A 6000-nucleotide genomic window follows, 5' to 3' on the forward strand; every position below is an offset into this window, starting at 1 on the left:
TGTAGGTCATATTTTGTCTGCCTGATCAGTTGTTGGAAAAAGGACCTATCTGATTTTTCTTTCACTTTTGAGCAATGTTTTATGTTGGCTTCAGTTAATTGATCAATTCAGAGTTGTTCCCAATAGATTTTCTTAGGTAGGTACCATCTCTGTGTGTATAGTCTTGTGTAAACAATTGATATACATGAGCCAAATATGCCATTCAGATATGTGTTTGTACTTATTATACAATTCAGTCATGAAATCAAATTTATCCGAGTAAAAGTCTTTAGCTGTAAAGGTGGCTGTTTTGCATGCCGTCCACGAACAAAACCGTGACAAAAAATGTAGGTTGTACTAAAGAGATAATCCTACCGTGCAAACTCGTGGAAAGCATGCTATTATTAATTTTTTTAATGTTTTTTTTCCAAGCTTGGATTTCATTTCTAAAGTAGACATGATAAAAAACAAAGACAAATATCAAACAGGGAATGCCACGTTCCAAAATCGCAGCCTCCCCAAAACGAAACCTACAGCACGCAAAGGTGCACACCACAAACACACACATACACACACACACACAAAGCCAACACACGAGGACAAAACGAACAAACAAAGGAACACAGTTGGGCACCGCCTTGGAACGGTCAGTGGCAAAAACACCACTGGGGAGCTTAAACCGGTTTATGGTGCGCACCCAACCTCACTCTTACCCTCACCATGTTCCAAAGACATGGGACAGTGTAAATAAAAGTAATCCCCTCCAGGTGAATCTCTAACACACGTAATGGAAACAAAAAGGCATGGCATGTAAAACACAAAAATGCTCGTGTATAAAAATATAAAAAGCAAACCTTTAGAACCAAAAACGTATGTACTCAATGCCTTCTCAGAAGACAGAGCAACAAGAGAAACACCCTTAAGGGCCCGACGAAACAGGCCGGAAGACAGATATCAAACAGTTCAGTCCTGGTAGGATTTAAAAACTGCTTATCATAGAGTCCTCCCCCTCTTCCGTCAGACACAATCAAAGAGGGAAGCGTAGTGTCCAACTGTAAACGGGTTGAACACTAAACCTGCGGTATGAGTTGTGTCGTAACCTCTTTTAATAAAACGTTTTATAATTTTACCAAATACATTTGGAAAATTCCCAAGATCTTACGAAGTTTGTAAACCACATCCCCATAAAAAAACGGGTTTAGAAATACCTTCTCGCAGAAGTGTCTTTAAACTACTATTGAATTTTAAAACTAAATCAGAATTAGATGAAAAATTTTAGAAAAATATTTACGCAATTTGTAAAAAACGGTAGCCTTTAAAGAAGTTTACTTGTTTATGATTACGCTTTAAAATGTTGACATGATACCGCTCTGGCAAACCGAATAATTGAAAAACCCCTTTCTTTGCACAGCGTGGCACCATGCGCATTTTTTATTCCCAATTCATCCCCCCACCATTTTTCATGATTCCCCAACTTTTTTAAAACTATTCTTTATACTATAGTTTTTCTCCTGTGTCAAAAGTTTAAATTTAAAATGAAGTTTTAGCTTTCAGTGGGGATGATGTAGCATGGTCCCCCACGGTACCGGGATTTAAACGTAAATGTCAAACAAAAAAAAAAAAATTTTTAAATTTCCGAAAAAAATTTTATGTCTCCCTTTTAAATCACAGTATTTTTTTATTTAACCCCAAAAAACATCCCCCAAACTTTGAATGTGCCTCTGAGAAATGAAATAAACAATCCCAATTTGAAGAGCATATTGGGAGAAACTCCATGTAACCGGTGCAACAGTAAATAAGAAAATATGGAAGGCCAGTTACAAAAAATTACACACACATTTACAATGTTCAAACAGCCCACATAAAAATTCTTAACTTTTAAAATATTGATGTCTAACAAAAAATTTAACCTTAATAAAAATTCAACAGCAACATAGTAGATTAAATATAGGTTTTGGCATTTTCCCCCACTTGACCTTTTGCCCATTTTTAAAAAAGATAATGTCGGACAAATTAAAAATTTTAAAAACCCACAGATTTCAAACATCTATTGGAAAAATCTCCGGATAACTGAATGAAATTTGAAGAACAGGGTTAAAAGGGGTTCGGAATATTGTATATTCTATAAATCATTTTTTAATAGCACGAGAAGATGATAAACTGAATACTTAAAAAATTTTGGAAAGTTGTGAATTGTAAAACCTGTCACAAAACATGTCCCCAAGGGGAAAACGGTTACTTAGTTTTTTTATATTTTTTATTTCCCGGGGATCAGAGTTAGTATTTTAAAGGGAAAAAAGGCACGACGAATTGTGTAATTTTCTAGCGGCTAGCTGTTAATTTAAATATTTTGCTAAAATTAAAATTTATCTACGGTCAGAGTCTTTAGTTTGGGAGTTAGAGAGAAAGAGGGGTTTAAAAATGAGTTTGAAAAGGCCCCTTTATTATAATTCTAGCAAAAATGTTTGTTAATATTAAAGATGTTGTTTGTAAATAAAATGGTTAAAAGGTTTTTGTTTGTTGTATTAAATGGCACGCTCGTTACATATTTTTCCCTTTTTTTACCATTCATAAACGCGTAAATTTTCCCACAGATTTCAAACAGTTTTGGGGAAAAAAAACACTAACCGTAAAAAAAATTTGGTTTTTCTATACAGTAAAAAAAGATTACCGTATCGCTTTGTGTTATAAAAATAGCGACGTAAATTTTTCTGAAAATGTAATGAATTCAGTTTTTAAAAACTGCCCTTTTTTTGGAAAATGTAATACTGGTTTTCGTTTACTGAACATTCGTTGTTTTAGTATCGAAAAAACTTTGTAGGTTTTGTATTTGGTGTAAAATGAATAAGGAAAAGTTTAAAAAAATTAAGTGTTTTTCATTTTTTTTATGACTTTGAAAAAATGTGTTTTTGAAAATAAATTTTTTCTTTGTAGTGCTATTCAAATTTTTTTATTTATTCTTTGGATTTTGAAAGTTTTTTAAAAAGATATTTTTTGTCTAACTGTGGTTTGGAGGGGAAATACCCTAACGACTTGTGTGCAGAAAGGAATGAAGTTCTTGAAAAGATAATGATTTCTCATTCAACATTTTTGGAACCCGACGAATTTCAAATACTTAAAGAAGGAACACTAGATTAAAAAAAGAATTCGATTTTTTAAACAAATATTCTAAAACAATGCGTCGTCCGTATCAAAACAAACGAAAAGTTTAAAAATTAAAAAAAACAACAACTATTCAGAAGAAAAAAGGGTTAAATTGCGCTGTGATATGTTTGTTTTATGTATTAAAAGTTTTGGGGAAAAATTGAAAAATTGATCAGCTGGATAAACGGAAAGGATTGGGGATTACTTAAAAATCAGGGTTTGTTTTTCATTTCACTTGAAATTTTTAATACGTTTATTGTTTTTTGCAAGACTCATAATAAAATTTTACTTTGGCTTTATCTATTGAGAAATTGTCAAAATTTACAATCTTTAAAGAAAATCTTTCAAGAAGATTGGTGAATAAAAATAAGTCATCAACGTGGATTATAATAATCACAGCAGAAGAACATCAAAAATTTTACGTTTTTTTGAAATCATTAAACCCGTGGGTTTTATATTATAATACATGCAGAATAAACATTAATATTACCTTTTCTTAAAATCTTTAACCCGTAGGTTAATTTTATAATCACATGCACGATGAACAAAATTATTTTTATTGTCAAAATTATTAAATGGGGGTTAATTATAATCAAATGCATAAAAGAACTCATTGAAAGAGTATGAATTAACGCTTATGATAATTTTTTTGTAGAAAAGAATTACGTTTGGTACATTTTAATACTTTTAATACATTTTAACTCATTTTATTAAAAAAATTTTTTAAATGTTTGTTCATTTATCTTTGATTTTAACTTTTGTTATTTTTTTAAATAAATCATACAACGGTTTTTTATCTTGTAACTTTTTTTATAAAAAAATAAAAATAAAAACCCACAGAGTGTATTGTTTTGTCTTTTTTTGTTTTTGGGTATACTTGCCCCAGGAAAAATTTTTATTTCCTTTTTGGAGGAAGCCCAAAGAATCGAAGTAAAAAGTATTAAGAACAAACCCAATGTTTTCCCAGGTCCGCAAAGTCATTAAATTGATTATTCCCACTTCCTTTGCTTTGATTTTAATAAATTTAAAAAAATTTTTTCACTAAATACCCCCCTTTAATTTTTAATTTTAATTGTTTTACCCTTTTAAATTTCAAATTTAGAAATTGGTTTGTTTAAAAAATTTTATTTTTTTTCTATGGGAAATTTCGTTGTAAGGTTTTTTTGAGAATCAATTGTTGCCCAAAACCTTTTGGTTTCCCTGGGGAGTTTATAATTCCCCCCCTGCCATGCCCCTTACCACTTAACAAAGATGTAATAAAAGGTATCCCGGCTGCAGCCAAATCCCTAAAAAGCCGCCATTTTGTTTTTTTTTTTGGTTAATTTAATCCTCAGATCTCTAGTGTTTTCTTTGATTGGGTGAAGATATGGTGATATCATTTTTCTATATTAGCTACTGAATTTCTTCCTCCGGGAGAAGAGAGGACCTTTGGGGTCCGTTTCTACCTTTTCCCAAAAGAACTTATGGACACCAGTACTGGCCAGTCCAGAAAGGCTCAATGAGAGGGGCTAATATTTTTGGAGCTATTTTTGCTGCCATTGGAAGAAGTTTTTCCAAAACAAACCACCCAAAGCTCCTAAAAATCCGCCATTTTGACCTTGACTGGACATTTGTTTTTTTTTTTTTTTGGGAAAATTTTAATTTCAACCCCTTCTTTTTTGAAAAACCAGCTTTTTTTTTTGATAAGGTTTTTTTAAAAAAAGGGAAAGTTTCCGGAATTTTCTTTTAATTAAAAAGTATGTGGAATTTTTTTATTTAAGCTTGTCAAAATTTTTCTTTTGTCCATTGTTAGGTTAACTTTTATTCAATAAAATTTTAACCCCCCATTATTTTTAAAATTTAATTTATTTTATTTAAACAATAAAAAGTTCTTTTCCAATGTATTTTTTTTCAAATTTTCCTATATAATAAAATTGCGAAAAACGATATTTGCGGGGGAAGTGTTTTTAAACCAAATTTTTAAATTAATCTGTTTAGGCTTTGTTTTATTTCCCTTTTTTATTTCCAAGAAAAAATGAAAAAATCCAATAAACTATTAAAGTTTGATCTATTTAGCAGACCCCCGGTAGTTTATTTTTTGTTAAAATAAAATTAATTCATATCATATATTCTTGAATAGTGTATTCTTTTTTTGGAAAAAAAACCTTTCCCAATTTAAAGCGACAAGAATCAAAGTACAAGTACTATTTGCTGCATAACTTTAAATGTATCTAAAAAATTTGGGGTTATTTTCTTGGAATTTTTTTATTAGGTCTTTGAAATAAACAAATACATGTTGTGGTTTGTTACACCACCCGTTATTCAAAAAGTTGTTTTAATCTTTGTTTGCATTGATTGCGTAACTTTTCCCCGTAGGTATGACCATCTTGTTTTGTAAATTTTCTGAATTAGATTAAGTCCAAATTCATAAAAATTAAACGTGGAAACCCCATAAAATTTAAATTTTTTTTTTCAATTATCTCCCAGATCGCAGCATTGCTCAAAAATTAATTTTCTCATATCTTAGCTGCAGGGGGTTTTTGAATTTGATTTGGAGGTATAATATTTTTCTAAAACCCGGAAAAAAATAATTTTTTAATGGAATCTTAGCTTTTCACTCTTTACCACCCTGGATTAATACCTTTTTTATTAGAAACCCCCGTTTTATTTTTAGTTGATCATTTGCTCTCGCAGTATCGGATTTAAAATAAATAATTTCATTGTTCCAGTTTTTTTTGCATAATCTTGGTAGTTCAACAAAAATTTTTTACATTTTTTGCCTTGTATAAATTATTAAAATCAAACAATTTTTCCATTTTGTTTAACCACTAATGATAAATTAATAAAGCTGCTTTTAAATTAAGCAATTGGTCTCCATCAGCAAAATATTACCATTAG

Source organism: Mercenaria mercenaria, unplaced genomic scaffold, assembly GCF_021730395.1.
Source record: "Mercenaria mercenaria strain notata unplaced genomic scaffold, MADL_Memer_1 contig_1151, whole genome shotgun sequence".
NCBI classification, from domain to species: Eukaryota; Metazoa; Mollusca; class Bivalvia; order Venerida; family Veneridae; genus Mercenaria; species Mercenaria mercenaria.